Raw genomic sequence first — 17761 nt, 5'->3', positions numbered from 1 at the left:
CGTCTGGCATAGCCGGCCGCCCTGCACCCCTCCCCGACCTCCACCGCGGCCCCGCCGCCCCGCGCCACCCCCGTCGCAGCGTCGCCCCCGCCGCCCTGCGAGCCCCTCCTCCCGTTGGAAATATGCCCTAGAGGCAATAATAAAATGGTTATTATTATATTTCCTTGTTCATGATAATTGTCTATCATTCATGCTAAAATTGTATTGACCGGAAACCGTAATACATGTGTGAATACATAGACCACAAGAAGTCCCTAGTGAGCCTCTAGTTGACTAGCTCGTTGATCAACAGATGGTCATGGTTTCCTGACTATGGACATTGGATGTCATTGATAACGGGATCATATCATTAGGAGAATGATGTGATGGACAAGACCCAATCCTAAGCACAGCACAAGATCGTGTAGTTCGTTTGCTAAAGCTTTTCTAATGTCAAGTATCATTTCCTTAGACCATGAGATCGTGCAACTCCCGGATATCGTAGGAATGCTTTGGGTGTACCAAACGTCACAACGTAACTAGGTGACTATAAAGGTGCACTACAGGTATCTTCAAAAGTGTATGTTGGGTTGGCACGAATCGAGACTGGGATTTGTCACTCCGCATGACGGAGAGGTATCTCTGGGCCCAATCGGTAATGCATCATCATAATGAGCTCAATGTGACTAAGTAGTTGGTCATGGGATCATGCATTGCGGAACGAGTAAAGTGACTTGCCGGTAACGAGATTGAACGAGGTATTGGGATACCGACGATCGAATCTCGTGCAAGTAATGTACCGATTGACAAAGGGAATTGTATACGGGATTACTTGAATCCTCGACATCGTGGTTCATCCGATGAGATCATCGTGGAACATGTGGGAGCCAACATGGGTATCCAGATCTCGCTGTTGGTTATTGGCCAGAGAGCTGTCTCGGTCATGTCTACATGATTCCCGAACCCGTAGGGTCTACACACTAAAGGTTTGATGACGCTAGGGTTATAAGGAAGATTTGTGTGTGATTACCGAATGTTGTTCGCAGTCCCGGATGAGATCCCGGACGTCACGAGGAGTTTCGGAATGGTCCGCAGGTGAAGATTTATATATGGGGAGTCATCATACGATCACCAGAAATATTCGGGGGTATACCGGTATTGTACCGGGACCACCGGAGGGGTTTCGGGGGTCCACCGGGAGGGTCCACCTGCCCCGGAGGGCCTTATGGGCTGTAGGTGGAAGGGAACCAGCCCCTAGTGGGCTGGGCGCCATCCCCTCTAGGGCCCATGTGCCTAGGGTTGGGGGGGGGGCTAAAGGGGGCGCCCCCTTGCTTGGGGGGCAAGCCCCCTCCCCCTTGGCCCCCCCTCTAGATCTCATCTAGAGGGGCCGGCCCCCTTCTCCCTTCTCCCTATAAATAGAGGGGTGGAGGGAGGGCTGCAGCACTACATCCAAGGCGCAGCCCCTCCCCTCCCCAACACATCTCCTCCTCCGCGCGAGCTTGGCGAAGCCCTGCCGGAGAACTGCCACTCCATCACCACCACGCCGTCGTGCTGCTGCTGGAGCCTTCTTCCTCATCCTCTTCCTCCTCCTTGCTGGATCAAGGCGCGGGAGACGTCACCGGGCTGCACGTGTGTTGAACGCGGAGGTGCCGTTTGAAAGGATCGATATGGTTGACTAGAGGGGGGGTGAATAGGCAACTAACAATTTTTAAGCTTTTCTTTACCAATTTAAACTTTGCAACAAAATAGGTTGTCTAGATATGCAACTATGTGAGCAACCTATATGATGCAATAACAACTAGCACATAAGCAAGCAAGGGACACAACACAAGTAGGCTTGCAAAAGTAAAGGCACGAAATAACCAAGAGTGGAGCCGGTGGAGACGAGGATGTGTTACCGAAGTTCCTTCCTTTTAAGGGGGAGTACGTCTCCGTTAGAGCGGTGTGGAGGCACAATGCTCCCCAAGAAGCCACTAGGGCCATCGTATTCTCCTCACGCCCTCACACAATGTGAGATGTCGTGATTCCACTATTGGCGCCCTTAAAGGCGGTGACCGAACCTTTACAAACAAGGTTGGGGCAATCTCCACAACAATTGGAGGCTCCCAACAACACCACGAAGCTTCACCACAATGGAGTATGGCTTCGAGGTGACCTCAACCATCTAGGGTGCTCAAATACCCAAGAGTAACAAGATCCGCTAGGGATAAGAGAGGGAATCAAATTTCTCTTGGTGGAAGTGTAGATCGGGGCCTTCTCAACCAATCCCGAGCAAATCAACAAGTTTGATTGGCTAGGGAGAGAGATCGGGCGAAAATGGAGCTTGGAGCAACAATGGAGCTTTGGGAAAGAGGTAGGTCAACTTTGGGGAAGAAGACACCTTTATATAGTGGGGGAAACAATCCAACCATTACCCCACTGAACAGCCACGCACAAAGCGGTACTACCGCTTGGGCAGGGCGGTACTACCGCTGAAGAGTGGTACTACCGCTCCCACCCAGCGGTACTGCCGCGTAGACGAGGAAGGCAGGGTCCTGGCCCCAGAGTGGTACTACCGCGGGAGTACGAGCAGTACTACCGCTTGGAGCGGTACTACCGCCACTACTGCCGCTACTAGTACCGTAAAACCCGACACGAAAAACATCGGTCTCGAGTCGAGGCGGTAGTAGCCCGGAACCACTGCAGTACTACGGCCGAAGACCACAAGCGGTACTACCGCTCGGGGAGCGGTACTACCGCTTGACGAGCTTCGGCGGTACTACCGCTGAGGACCGCGGTACTACTGCTGGGACAGGACGGGGTAGGCTTAGATAGGAAAGGCAGCTCCAATGAAGCGGAAATAAACATCGGGTGTGATAAGGATGTGTACGTGTTGATTCGACCCTAGCCTTACCAAAGCGGATCCCCTCTTGATAGTACGGTGACTCCTACGAAACTAGTCCACCAACAGAGAAACGAAGGAGCTACACCGTCTTGAATAAAACACCGAGGGGAGGTAATCGTCTCGTGCCAATGCATGAATCTCTGAAAGAACTTAACGCACACGATTAGTCCGCAAAAGCACTGTCATCAATCACCAAAACATCTTGGGGATAAATAAGCCCTTACAATCTCCCCCTTTTTGGTGGATTGATGACAATACGGGATTTGCACAAACATGAGAGATATAGGACAAGCGCAAAAACCCTACCATCCTAAAATGTAGATGGGCTCCCCCTAGATGTGTGCTATCTAGATAAGTGCTTTGGACTGCACGACACACATACTAGGATCAACGCTCCCCCTACATTTTAGAGACCAACCACCTAAGCAGGGTATATGAGAGTAGCATAGATAACATGATAAGCATGCAACTCATAAGCTAGATAGTGACATAGATAATGATACTTGAAAGATAAGGTAGCATATGTCTCACACCATATGACTGGAACTTAGGTCTCACTGACACAAACCAAACAAACCAAACTGCGAGGAAAACACAAACACAGAAGACGGAAGACACAAAGCACAAATCCCTAAACTCTCTCCCCCTTTGGCATCGAGACACCAAAAAGGAGAGGGAGTGTTGCTACGGCTCCAGGTGATAGTAATAGAGGGACACAAACATCAGATCTCAGCGGGATCATCTACGCCACCGTCATCGGTCGGGAAGTGCTCGGCATCAGAATTGGTCCACGGGCAGTGCTGCTGAATCCACTCCTCCTCCTCAGTAAGATGGTCCTCAGATCCACTGTTAACTGTGGCACCCAACTGACGCATGAGCTCCTTGTGACGACCTCGGGCCTTCTTCTCAGCCACATGAGTCATGTACTGACCGTGAGACTCCATGCAGAACAGCTTCTTCATCTTGAGCTTGAGCTTCTTTGCCCAAGAGGGCTCTGCCTCAGAAGGCACATAGTCATCATCACCATCCTCAGCCTCAGCCCCAGTCTCCTCCTCGGTCTCCATGGCAGTAGCAGACGAAGGACCTCCAGATTTAGGGACCTAAGTGCCCCAGTTGTCCTTCTTCCTCAGACGCTTGATGTCGTGAGAAACCAGCTCTCCAGTCTCCAACATCACCTTGGGATAGACACGAGCTCAGGCCTTCTCAATATGCAGCATGATGAACAGACCATAAATCGGGCACTTGTGCTCGGAGATAGCAGATAACATCTCAGACCACATAACATGAGAGATATCCAGGGACTCTCCGGTGTTCTGTTCCTTCTGACGCTGGCAGAAGAGAAGCATGTCCACGAGATAAGAATGAACCATATCCAGATTCCCGATACGAGGGAAAAGAATCTCTCGGAAGACACGGTGAAGAATATCCAGAAAGGCATGCAGCTCATACGTTTCCTTCTTCGTCTCAGGGTTGATCTTCAAAGTGCAGTAGGGCCATAGAGCTTGCTTGTGAGTGGAGGTGGTGTTGCGGTGTGGGCGAAAGCCGACAGGAGACTCAAGTCCTTGATCTTCCACCCCCAATCAACTCCATGAATGCTTTCCACTTGACTGAAAGCAACTTGCCATTAGTCATCCAAGTCAGTGTCCTGTCCTCATCAGTCCCGAGATGAACCGTGGCATAGAATTGGGCCACAATATCAGCATCATAATCTTTGTTGAATTGCATGACCCCAAGAATGTTCAGTTGAGTGCACATCTGAAGAGCTTCACCAAAGTATTCAGGATCCTTCTCCATATGGTCGGTGTTGATGGAGTGCACGTTGATAAAGAGGTTCTTCTTAGCTTTGAGAACATCAAAGAAGATGGCAAACTGAAACCTGTTCCAGAACGGACGGTTGACCAAAGTGGGATCTTGGTCTGCCTCATAGGGGTTGCGGCGACGCCTTGCCCAGAACTCCTTGGGTTGCATTTCTGGCACGGTTTTTCCAGAGGGCTTTAGCTTGACACCAGACTTCTTTTTGAGTTGAGGTGGAGGTGGAGCACTTGAGGAACCTCCTGCAGACTCAGTAGTGCAGTAACGCTTGGACGTGGCATGACCGGGGTTGATACGCCAAGCCTGATGCTCAGGAAGCTCATCATGGGCATCCATGGCAAGAGGACAAGGTGGGGATCGTCTCCACCGAAGGAAATGGAGAGGAACGCCCCGGAGAGAGAGATCCGCCGGAGCCCTCTCGCGGCGCCGGTTGCTGGAGAGACGAACAGGGCGAGGGGGCGAGCGAATGGGTATGGTGGAGAAGAAAACTCCCCCTGCCCCCGATATACCCACCTGCCCCCGCCTCGCAGCGGTAGTACCGCGCTGGTGGGCGGTAGTACCGCTCAGAGCGGTAGTACCGTGCACCACCAGCGGTAGTACCGCTCAGCAACCAAACGGCCTCTATACAAATGACAAAAGCTCAAAAAAGAAACGAGAAAGCACAGCTAAGATGAAGGAAAGACCAACACGGACACAAACACACTAACAACGGTCCAGAGCCTACTTCTTCAAAACAACCACAAGAAAGCAGAGCAAGCTCTGGCCTCTCTCAAGAGAGGGCGGTGGTCGGAGCCACCTATGTTTGAGTCAATTGGTATGGCACCACGAAGAATTATCCTTGGGCCCATGACCAAAACTCGTCTTTGAAACACAAGTACCATCAAAAGTGGCTAATGTGAAAGAGTTGATCGTTTTATGCATAATGGGGGGAGGGAGAGTTCATTGAGAGAACAACACTCCCCCTATGTCCATGCCTACACCTAAACTAGACAACAAGTTGAGTGAGGTGGGGCGTGCAAGGGTTCAAGTCACATTGCTCGAATCAATGATATTTAGCTCATGCCTTAACTCGCGAAATCTTGCTTCATCCAAGGGCTTAGTGAAGATATCTGCAAGGTTATCATGAGTGTTGACATACTTGAGCTCGATCTCCCCTCTCCTAATGTGATCCCGGATGAAATGATACTGAATCTCAATATGCTTCGTCTTGAAGTGTTGCACCGGGTTGAGAGAAATCTTGATGGCACTTTCGTTGTCACACCAAAGAGGCACTTTGTCACAAATGACACCGTATTCCTTTAAAGTTTGCCTCATCCATAAGAGTTGTGCACAACAACTACCGGCCGCCACATATTCCGCTTCGGTGGACGAGAGAGACACACAACTTTGCTTCTTGGAAGACCAACTCACCAAAGAGCACCCAAGAAACTGGCACCCTCCGGAAGTGGACTTCCTATCCACTTTGTCTCCCGCCCAATCGGAATCCGTAAATCCTTCAAGCTTGAAGTTTACCCCTCTTGGGTACCATAAGCCAAAGTTTGGGGTATGAGCCAAATATCGAAAGATTCGCTTGACCGCCACATAGTGACTTTCCTTCGGTGCGGCTTGAAACCGTGCACACATTCCCACACTCAACATGATATCCGGTCTAGATGCACAAAGGTAAAGCAAGGAGCCAATCATGGAGCGATATACCTTTTGATCCACCGCTTTACCATTGGGATCAATGTCAAGTTGGCACTTGGTGGGCATTGGTGTAGTAGCCGGCTTGACATCACTTAGCTTGAATCTTTTTAGCATGTCTTGAGTGTATTTGGCTTGGTTGATGAAAGTACCTTCTCTTTGTTGTTTGATATCAAAACCAAGGAAGAACTTCAACTCTCCCATCGAAGACATCTTGAACTTGGAGGTCATGAAAGCGGCAAATTCCTCATTGAAAGCTTTGTTAGGGGAACCAAAGATAATATCATCAACATATAGTTGGCATACAAACAACTCCCCTTTGACCTTCTTAGTAAAAAGAGTGGGATCGATTTGCCCCACCTCAAATCCACGATCTTGTAACAACTCGGTAAGGTGGTCATACCACACACGTGGGGCTTGTTTAAGGCCATAGAGTGCCTTATCGAGTTGATACACATGATCCGGGAAGTAGGGATCCTCGAACCCGGGGGGTTGCTTGACATTGACCAACTCATTAATAGGACCATTAAGAAAAGCACTTTTCACATCCATTTGTTGCAATTTAAAGTTGTGATGGGAAGCATAAGCAATCAACAAACGTATGGATTCAAGACGAGCAACGGGAGCAAAGGTTTCACCGTAGTCGATACCCTCGACTTGGGAGTAGCCTTGTGCTACCAATCTTGCCTTGTTGTGAACGATGTTCCCATGAGCATCTTGCTTGTTCTTGAAAATCCACTTGGTTCCAATGACGTTGTGGTTCCCCGACGGCCTTGGCACCAATCTCCACACCTTGTTGTACTCGAAGTTGTTGAGTTCTTCATGCATGGCATTGAGCCAATCCGAGTCTTCGAGCGCCTCATAGACCTTTTGGGGTTCAACACAAGAGACAAACGCGTGATGTTCACAATAGTTTGCTAATTGTCTACGAGTGCTTACCCCCTTGCTTAGGCTTCCAACCACGTTTTCCATGAGATGGCCTTGGGTGGTGAGCTTGGAAGCAATCTTCACGGCACGACGCTCTAATTCCTCCTCGGGTGTGGAAGGAGGAGGGTTAACTTGATTATCTTGAGCGCCGTCTTGAGCTTGTTCTTGATCTTGAGCTTGCTCATGATCTTGAACTTGCTCGAGGGGGAGAACTTGACCTTGGGCATCATTTAGAGGTTCACCACCATCTTGAGGTTGATCTTGCCCTTGGTCTTGTTCACGAGGTTGAGGGCCTTCACTTTGTTCTTCGGAAGCGTGTGGGTCTTGGGGAGGTGATGGCTCCACTTGAGTGGAGCATTGTCCTTCTCCTTCGGCCACAAGGGGTTCCTCAATGGGTAGAATATGACCAATACCCATTCTTCTTATGGCTTGGGGAGGAATTTCATCACCTACATCACAAGTACCACTTTGCTCCACTTGGGAGCCGTTATTTTCGTCAAACTCCACGTTACACGTCTCCTCAATGAGTCTGGTGGACTTGTTGAGAACACGGTAAGCATGAGAGTTTGTAGCATAACCAACAAATATGCCCTCATGAGCTCTAGCCTCAAATTTAGACAAACGAACACCTTTCTTGAGAATGAAACACTTACAACCGAACACACGGAAGTACTTGAGGTTGGGCTTGTTGCCGGTGAGTATCTCATAAGGAGTCTTGTTCAAGCCTTTGCGGAGATAGAGCCGATTGGATGCATGACATGCGGTGTTGATGGCTTCGGCCCAAAAGTTGTATGGAGACTTGAACTCCGCCATCATGGTCCTTGCTGCATCCATCAACATTCGGTTCTTCCTCTCCGCAACACCATTTTGTTGAGGGGTATAAGGAGCAGCATATTGGTGCTTGATCCCCTCATCACTAAGAAACTCATCCAAGGTGTAGTTCTTGAACTCGGTGTCGTTGTCACTTCTGATTGTCAAGATCTTTGCATTATGCTGCCGTTGAGCTTCATTTGCAAAGTCGATGATGGTTTGTTGAGTCTCACTCTTCCTCTTGAAGAAGTATACCCAAGTGTATCTTGAATAATCATCCACAATCACCAAGCAATACTTTCTACCTCCAATACTATCAAAAGATGGAGGCCCAAAGAGATCCATGTGAAGGAGCTCCAAGGGTCTCTTCGAGTAGATGATGGTCGTGGGAGGGTGAGCCTTCTCATGAAGCTTTCCTTCAATACAAGCACTGCAAGCACGATCTTTGGCAAAACTAACATTTGTTAGTCCACGGACATGGTCCCCCTTGAGAAGACTTTGCAAAGATCTCATATTGACGTGGGCGAAACGGCAATGCCAAAGCCATCCCACGTCAACTTTAGCCATTAGGCATGTCGCGGTCTTAGTGGGTCGCTCCGAAAAGTTAATCACATAGAGACCGTTCTCGACAGGCCCAACAAAGGCTACTTTAAGAGTCTTGCTCCACAAGAGGGCCACGGTATCAATGTCAAAGAAAGTAGCAAAACCCATGAGTGCAAGCTGACGAATGGAAAGCAAATTGTATGCAAGGGACTCAACAAGCATGACTTTCTCGATCGTTAGATCATGAGAAATGACAACCTTGCCAAGACCCAATACCTTAGAATGTGAGGCATCACCCCACTCAACATTGGTGGGCATAGATGGAATCTTTTGCATGTCCACCACCAAGTCCTTGCTTCCGGTCATATGATTTGTTGCTCCACTATCGAGCAACCATGATCCCCCACCAGAAGCAAACACCTACAAGAGATCAATGCTTGGTTTTAGGTACCCATTTAGTAATGGGTCCTTTGATGTTAGTAACAAGGGTCTTAGGAACCCAAATAGACCATTCAATGTACTCATAAGGAGAACCAATGAATTTAGCATAAACATGTCCATCACTAGCACGGCACAACACATATGACGGGTTAAAGTCGCCGGCTTTGTTGGAGGAAATGCTTTTGCCCTTTTGGACGTCAACTCCCTTCACTTTTTCCTTCTTCTCCTTAGGAGCACCCTCTCCCTCTTTCACAAAAGTTTGCTTGAGAGGAGGAGGACGTTTGGTCTTGTTGTTCTTCTTCTTCTTGCTCTTGGACTTGGGTGCAAACCCAATTCCTTCCTTGGCCACAACTTCCTTTTGATTGCTCAAAAGGTCATTGAGGTTCTTCTCACCTTGAATGCATGTCACAAGGCCTTTCTCAAGTTGATCCTTCAATTTGGCATTCTCCTCCACAAGATGCACATGCTCACAACACGGGTTAGTAGCACATGCATTATCAATTAATACCATATGAGGGAAGGTGGCCTTTTCCTTGGTTAGCTTAACTTGGAGTTGAGCATGAGACTCCTTGAGGTTAGTGTGAGCACCCTTCAAGACCTTGTGGGCCTTGTCAAGTATATCAAACTCCTCTTTGAGTCTAGCATGATCAACCTCAAGTTTAGCCTTCTCGGAAGTTAGCACACGAGACACGACAAGGGCATGATCAAGATCTTTCTTTAACTTAGCATGGTCATCGTTGTATGACTCCTCAAAAGTCAAACGATGCACACACTCTTCCTCAAGAGCATTAGAGAGATCCGATATCTCATTGGCATAGTCACGACTATGACCTTCCATCTTAGAGATGGTTTCTTCATGAGCCTCGATCATGTCATTGGCCTCACCAAGTTGTTCCAAGAGAGCAACAAAATGCTTCTTGGACTTGCCCTTGAGCTTACTCATAAAAGACTCAAATTCATTCACTTCCTCATTAGACCCATCATGTTCATCAATGCAATCCTCCAAGGAGGGATTAGTAATGATGGTGGTTTTGATGTTGGGGGTTACCTTGTTTGAAGCTTTAGCCATGAGGCACTTTGTGACGCCCGGATAATCAAGCTACGGTAATTCCCTGCTAATGGTCACGTCACCACGATTACTGTTGTTAAACTCACGTTGGTTCAAAACCGATTCAAATTCGAATTCAAAATCAAGTCAAAGAAATAAAGGTTTTCAAATATTAAAACTAAAATGTTCAGGATGTGCCAAATAATTCATAAGTAATATAGGTGGGTAAACCAAGTCTTTACAAAAATATTTAAATGCACTAAACTAAATAAAACAGTAGCAAAAACAATTAGATAAATGCCTTTTATTAATTATAAAATATTAAACCATTTTATTTGAGGTTTAAACTTTTTGTGGCAGTGTTGTAATTAGTAGAACTAATTTAGGTACTACTAAAATATTTTACAAAACTAAAATAGATTGATGAATGTAATCAAACAGAAAAGAAATAATACAAAAAAAGGAAAGGGAGAAAACCCCCTGTGCTTTTGGCCCGTCGGGCAAGTGGCCAACCCAGCCGGGCCACCCTGGCGATCCCTCCCCTCTCCCTGTTCACGCGACCAGGTCGCTACAGGGGCGGGTTGCCCCCGACCACCTCGCCGGCGTCGACGCTGGGAGGGGATAAGGCGCCTCCCCGCGCCTCCTCGGTCTCCCCAGTCCCCACCTCCCCACTCAACCCCACTCACCTCGCCCCTCTCGCCCAGATCCACCTTTCCCCCTCTGCCGATCTGGAGGAAGGGCCGGCGCGCCCGTCTCCGACGACCTCGCTTCGCCGTGGCCACCGTCGTCCCCGCACCCCTCCGACTAGTCCTGGAGATCCTGCGTCGACCACTACGTCTCCCTCACCCACGAGACCACGCCGGAACCACTGCATCACCACCATGCCATCTTCTTCCTCCTCGAACGTCGTCGACCTCGCCGACGATTCCGACTGCGGCAAGCCCTCCCTGAGCTCGCTTTCGCATGACTACAGGGCCCCGTGAGCTTACCTTCCTCCCCTGACCCCCCTGTGCTTCCGTTCGCCCGCGAATTCCCCATGTTCGAGCTCACCGCGAGCTCGCGGTCGACGCGGCCCCTCTGCTGCGCCATCGTGCTCCCTGGCCCCTGGGATGTTCTGGCCTCGCGCTTGCTGGCGCCCGCTCACGCCTGTCGCTCCCCGCGGCAGCGCCTTGCTCCCTACGCACGGCGTGCCCGCTGCGAGGCAGAGCCCCGCGCTGCTCCGCTCAAGGCCGGCGCCCCTGCAGCCCACCTCCAGCAGCCCCCACGGCCACCATCCGGTGCCCCTCGTCGCGATGTGCCTGCCGAGCCCACCCACAGCTCCGGCCGTCGCCGGAGATGGCCGGCCGACGAGCTCTGCCGCCCCGATTTAGCGTCGGCGGTTAGCCGCCGTGAAGTGCTGACGTGGCCACGTGGTTAAGCCACTAATGGCCCTAATTAATCTAACCCTAGCCCTATGACAAGTGGGGCCCATAGCTTAACTAATCCAACCCTTAAAAAAATAGATAATGTGTTAATTAAATCTTAGTCACTGACATCGGGGTCCCACTAGGCTTTTTGACCAGTCAATTGCAGACTGGCCCACCTGTCAGCCTCTAGTACACTTCCATGTACGCAGAGCTGGGTACCCGTAGCTTTTTAGTCTTTATTTTCGAATTAATAGTAATTTCAGAGTATTGATAAAACTTTGAAAATTAATAGAAATTAAACCGTAACTCGGAATAAAAAGTTTTCTACATGAAAGTTGCTCAGAACGACGAGACGAATCCGGATACGTAGTCCGTTCGTCCGCCTCACACCCCTAACCTATCGAACTCGCAACTTTCCCCCTCCGGCTCCTCTGCCCAAAAACACGAAACACCGGGGATATTTTCCCGGATGTTTCCCCCTTAACCGGTACCACCTCATACCACGTTAGGGCACACCTAGCATCGATACTTGTCATGTCATGCATCGTTATGCACTTGCTTGCTATGTATTTACTGTTTCTTCCCCCCCTCTTCTCTTCGGTAGACTACGAGACCGACGCCGCTGCTGCTGCCCCGTACGACTACCAGGTTGACGACCACTCTCTCTTGCCAGAGCAACCAGGCAAGCCCCCCCCCTTGATCACCAGATATCGCCTACTCTTCTCTATACTGCTTGCATTAGAGTAGTGTAGCATGTTACTGCTTTCCGTTAATCCTATTCTGATGCATAGCCTGACATTGTTGCTACATCTGTTGATACCTTACCTGCAATCCTAAATACTTAGCATAGGATGCTAGTCTATCATCATTGGCCCTACATTCTTGTCAGTCTGCCTTGCTATACTATTGGGCCGTGATCACTCGGGAGGTGATCACGGGTATATACTATACATACATACATACTATACAGATGGTGACTAAAGTCGGGTCAGCTCGAAGAGTACCCGCGAGTGATTCACGGATTGGGGGCTGAAAGGACTTTTGTCCCGACGGCCCTCTGTGTGGATCTTTGTGGCGGAGCGACAAGGCAGGTTGAGACCGCCTAGGAGAGAGGTGGGCCTGGCCCTGTTCGGTGTTCGCGGATACTTAACACGCTTAACGAGATCTTGGTATTTGATCTGAGTTGGCTACGAGCCTATACGCACTAACCATCTACGCGGGAGTAGTTATGGGTATCCCGACGTCGTGGTATCAGCCGAAGCACTTCAGACGTCAGCGACGGAGCGGCGCGCGCCGGATTGGAACGTAAGCATGCTCTTGTATTAAGGGGGCTAGTTCTGCTTCCGGCCGCCCTCGCAACGTGCAGGTGTGCTATGGGCGATGGGCCCAGACCCCTGTGCGCTTAGGTTTAGACCGGCGTGCTGGCCTCTCTGTTTTGCCTAGGTGGGGCTGCGACGTGTTGATCTTCCGCGGCCGGGCATGACCCAGGAAAGTGTGTCCGGCCAAATGGGATCAAGCGTGTTGGGTTATGTGGTGCACCCCTGCAGGGAAGTTAATCTATTCGAATAGCCGTGATCTTCGGTAACAGGACGACTTGGAGTTGTACCTTGACCTCATGACAACTAGAACCGGATACTTAATAAAACACACCCTTCCAAGTGCCAGATACAACCGGTGGTCGCTCTACCTCAGGGATATGAGGAGGAGATCGCCGGGTAGGATTATGCTATGAGATGCTATTTGGAGATGCTACTTGGAGGACTTCAATCTACTCTCTTCTACTTAATGCAAGACGGTGGCTGCGAGAAGCGTAGTCTTCGACAGGATTAGCTATCCCCCTCTTATTCTGGCATTCTGCAGTTCAGTCCACTGATATGGCCTCCTTACACATATACCCATGCATATGTAGTGTAGTTCCTTGCTTGCGAGTACTTTGAATGAGTACTCACGGTTGCTTTCTCCCCCCTTTTTCCCCTTTCCTTTCTTTCTGGTTGTCGCAACCAGAGGCTGGAGTCTAGGAGCCAGACGCCACCGTCGACGACGACCCCTACTACACTGGAGGTGCCTACTACTACGTGCTGCCCACTGATGACGACCGGGAGTAGTTTAGGAGGATCCCAGGCAGGAGGCCTGCGCCTCTTTCGATCTGTATCCCAGTTTGTGCTAGCCTTCTTAAGGCAAACTTGTTTAACTTATGTCTGTGCTCAGATATTGTTGCTTCCGCTGACTCGTCTATGATCGAGCACTTGTATTCGAGCCCTCGAGGCCCCTGGCTTGTATTATGATGCTTGTATGACTTATTTATGTTTTAGAGTTGTGTTGTGATATCTTCCCGTGAGTCCCTGATCTTGATCGTACACATTTGCGTGCATGATTAGTGTACGATTGAATTGAGGGTGTCACACACTTGGCGGTGATGTTCTCGTTGGGTGAATCAAAGAGAGGCACCCGTGGAGTAGTAGCAATGGCAACGGACGCCATGGCCATCGCTTCTCCATTTTCATCATCGTTGTCATCCTCTTGGTATTCTTCTTGAACCACCAACCCACGAGTGGGAGTCTTCTTGGTGAAGTTGTTCTTGTTGGGGAAGGACTTGGCTTTGTCTTTTCGGATGAACTTGCCACCATTGTCTTCCCGCTTCTCGTAAGGACAATCCGCAACGAAATGGCTCACATTGCCACAGTTGAAGCAAGTTCTAACTCGTTGCTTGCCCTTGACGCTGCTTGAGTTGTTCTTGTTGAAGTTGGGTATTGTATTCTTCTTGCTCCAAAATTGTCTTGAAGCAAGGGCCATGTGCTCATGATAATCATATTTGGTGTCTTCGGGGTTGCTCTCCTCATCTTCCACTTCTTCCTCTTCTTCCATAATAACCTTGGCCTTCAAAGCAAGGTTGGGCTTCTTTGCCCTTTGAGAACGGAGCACCGCATTGTCGGCGGTCTTGTCCAAGATGCTCATTGCAACAAACTCATCCAACACTTCACTTGAGGTCATGGAGTGGAAGTCCGGTCTTTGACGGATGACGGAGGACATGGCCTTGTTGTAGGGCATCATGGCCTTGAGGAACTTGCACTTGATCCAATTGTCATCCGTGTCCTTGCTTCCATGATCTCGGAGTGAGACCGCGAGTTTGGTCACTCTTCGAAAGAGCTCACGAGGTTCTTCATCTTCTTTCATTGCAAACTCATCGGCTTCATCTTGCACCACTTCATAGTTGGAGCGTTGAATGCTAGCACTTCCTCGATAGAGAGACACAACACATTGCCATGCGTCTTTAGCCACGACATGAGGTCGAAGATGAGGGAGATCTTCGAGAAGGATTGCATCTTGGATGATGAAGAGAGCACTCTCATTGAATTGATTATCCATGGCTTCTCGAGGGGTGAAGTTGCTTGGGTCATGAGGATAGAAACCTTCTTCAATGATTCTCCAAAGGTTAGTATTCACATGTTTTAAATGACGCTTGAAGCGATAAACCCAAGAATCAAAATCTTCATTTTTCTCATACTTAGGAGGAGGACCGGCATGATTCAAATGAGTAGAGGGAATCGGTCCTCCATAAATTGTGGGTTCCACATGGGCAAAGATGCCGGTGCCATTTCTACCACTAGTAGAAGGACTCTTTTCACTGTTAGCTTCCCCCTTGTCGGAGGTAGCATCCGTCACCTTGTTAGTGGGATCACCCACTTTCATCAGCGAGGTGGACAGTTTAAGCCCTTCAAGGAATTTAGTAAGCATGCTTTCGACCTTGGTCGTCATGGAGTCTTTCAATGTGTCTAGAGCCACATTGAATTCCTCACGAGAGATCGAGGTTCCCCCATCGGCCGCAGACGAGATAGGATTCACACCGGAGTGCTCCTCCGCACCGTCTGTGGTGTCAACCATACTCTTCGGACGGCAAAGTCCTTAATAAAGAGACGAGGCTCTGATACCAATTAAAAGGATCGATATGGTTGACTATAGGGGGGGTGAATAGGCAACTAACAATTTTTAAGCTTTTCTTTACCAATTTAAACTTTGCAACAAAATAGGTTGTCTAGATATGCAACTATGTGAGCAACCTATATGATGCAATAACAACTAGCACATAAGCAAGCAAGGGATAAAACACAAGTAGGCTTGCAAAAGTAAAGGCACGAAATAACCAAGAGTGGAGCCGGTGGAGACGAGGATGTGTTACCGAAGTTCCTTCCTTTTAAGGGGAAGTACGTCTCCGTTAGAGCGGTGTGGAGGCACAATGCTCCCCAAGAAGCCACTAGGGCCACCGTATTCTCCTCACGCCCTCACACAATGCGAGATGCCGTGATTCCACTATTGGTGCCCTTGAAGGCGGTGATCGAACCTTTACAAACAAGGTTGGGGCAATCTCCACAACAATTGGAGGCTCCCAACAACACCACGAAGCTTAACCACAATGGAGTATGGCTTCGAGGTGACCTCAACCGTCTAGGGTGCTCAAACACCCAAGAGTAACAAGATCCGCTAGGGATAAGAGAGGGAATCAAATTTCTCTTGGTGGGAGTGTAGATCGGGGCTTTCTCAACCAATCCCGAGCAAATCAACAAGTTTGATTGGCTAGGGAGAGAGATCGGGCGAAAATGGAGCTTGGAGCAACGATGGAGCTTTGGGGAAAGAGGTAGGTCAACTTTGGGGAAGAAGACACCTTTATATAGTGGGGGAAACAATCCAACCGTTACCCCACTGAACAGCCACGCACAGAGCGGTACTACCGCTTGGGCAGGGCGGTACTACCGCTCCCACCCAGCGGTACTGCCGCGCAGACGAGGAAGGCAGGGTCCTGGCCCCAGAGCGGTACTACCGCCACTACTGCCGCTACTAGTACCGTAAAACCCGACACGAAAAACATCGGTCTCGATTCGAGGCAGTAGTAGCCCGGAACCACTACGGTACTACGGCCGAAGACCACGAGCGGTACTACCACTGGGGGGAGCGGTACTACCGCTTGACGAGCTTCGACGGTACTACCACTGAGGACCGCGGTACTACTGCTGGGACAGGATGGGGTAGGCTTAGATAGGAAAGGCAGCTCCAATGAAGCGGAAATAAACATCGGGTGTGATAAGGATGTGTACGTGTTGATTCCACCCTAACCTTACCAAAGCGGATCCCCTCTTGATAGTATGGTGACTCCTATGAAACTAGTCCACCAACAGAGAAACGAAGGAGTTACACCATCTTGAATAAAACACCGAGGGGAGGTAATCGTCTCGTGCCAATGGATGAATCTCTGAAAGAACTTAACGCACACGATTAGTCCGCAAAAGCATTGTCATCAATCACCAAAACATCTTGGGGATAAATAAGCCCTTACACCGTTGTTCAGCGCTTAGATCGGAATCGACCGCGATCTGAATCGCTACGAGTACGACTCCTTCATCTGTGTTCTTGTAACACTTCTGGCTCGCGATCTTCAAGGGTATGAAGATGCACTCCCCTCTCTCTCGTTGCTAGTTACTCCATAGATTGATCTTGGTGATGCGTAGAATTTTTTTAATTTCTGCAACGATCCCCAACACCTCCACCCCGCGCCACCCCCTCGCCGCGTCGCCCCGTGCCGCCCCTGTGCCCAAGCCGCGGTGCCCCCCTCCTCCACCCTGACACCGTCCTTCCCCCTCCGCCGCCGCCGCCGGGTACTGCCGCCTCTTCGAAGATGTCGAAGCGAGGTACGGCGAAAAATTCCCCCCTTCCTCCATTTATTTCCACCATGATTTGTTCCTATTATTGGTGCGAATTTGGTGGTGGTTTAATTGTCGGTGGTTCATATGTGGTGTAGAAGATGCTTATGAATGTAGTTGTACTAGTGTTTTTAGTATCAGTTAGGCAGAAACAACAAAGTTTGAATTCAGATTCTATTAAGTGAATAAGGACAAAGTGACTAGCTATTAAATTCAGGTTGCATATTGTGTGAACTAGGATTGTTACAGAATATTGAGTGTGAATCACTTGTGTTTTGCGTACTTTGATCATTGTAGCATGGTAATCTTGCTCATATAGTTAGTTTACAACTATGATGATAATTTGAAAGGAAGATCTTGCTTCCTTGTTTAAACTACAGAGACCATATGATAATTTTACCGGGTTATGTGAAGGAAATATTCCCTAGAGGCAATAATAAAGTTATTATTTATTTCCTTATTTCATGATAAATGTTTATTATTCATGCTAGAATTGTATTAACCGGAAACATGATACATGTGTGAATACATAGAC

The sequence above is a fragment of the Triticum dicoccoides genome, chromosome 6B (genome assembly GCF_002162155.2).
Source record: "Triticum dicoccoides isolate Atlit2015 ecotype Zavitan chromosome 6B, WEW_v2.0, whole genome shotgun sequence".
Classification (NCBI taxonomy): Eukaryota; Viridiplantae; Streptophyta; class Magnoliopsida; order Poales; family Poaceae; genus Triticum; species Triticum dicoccoides.
This window is presented reverse-complemented; position numbering follows the sequence as displayed.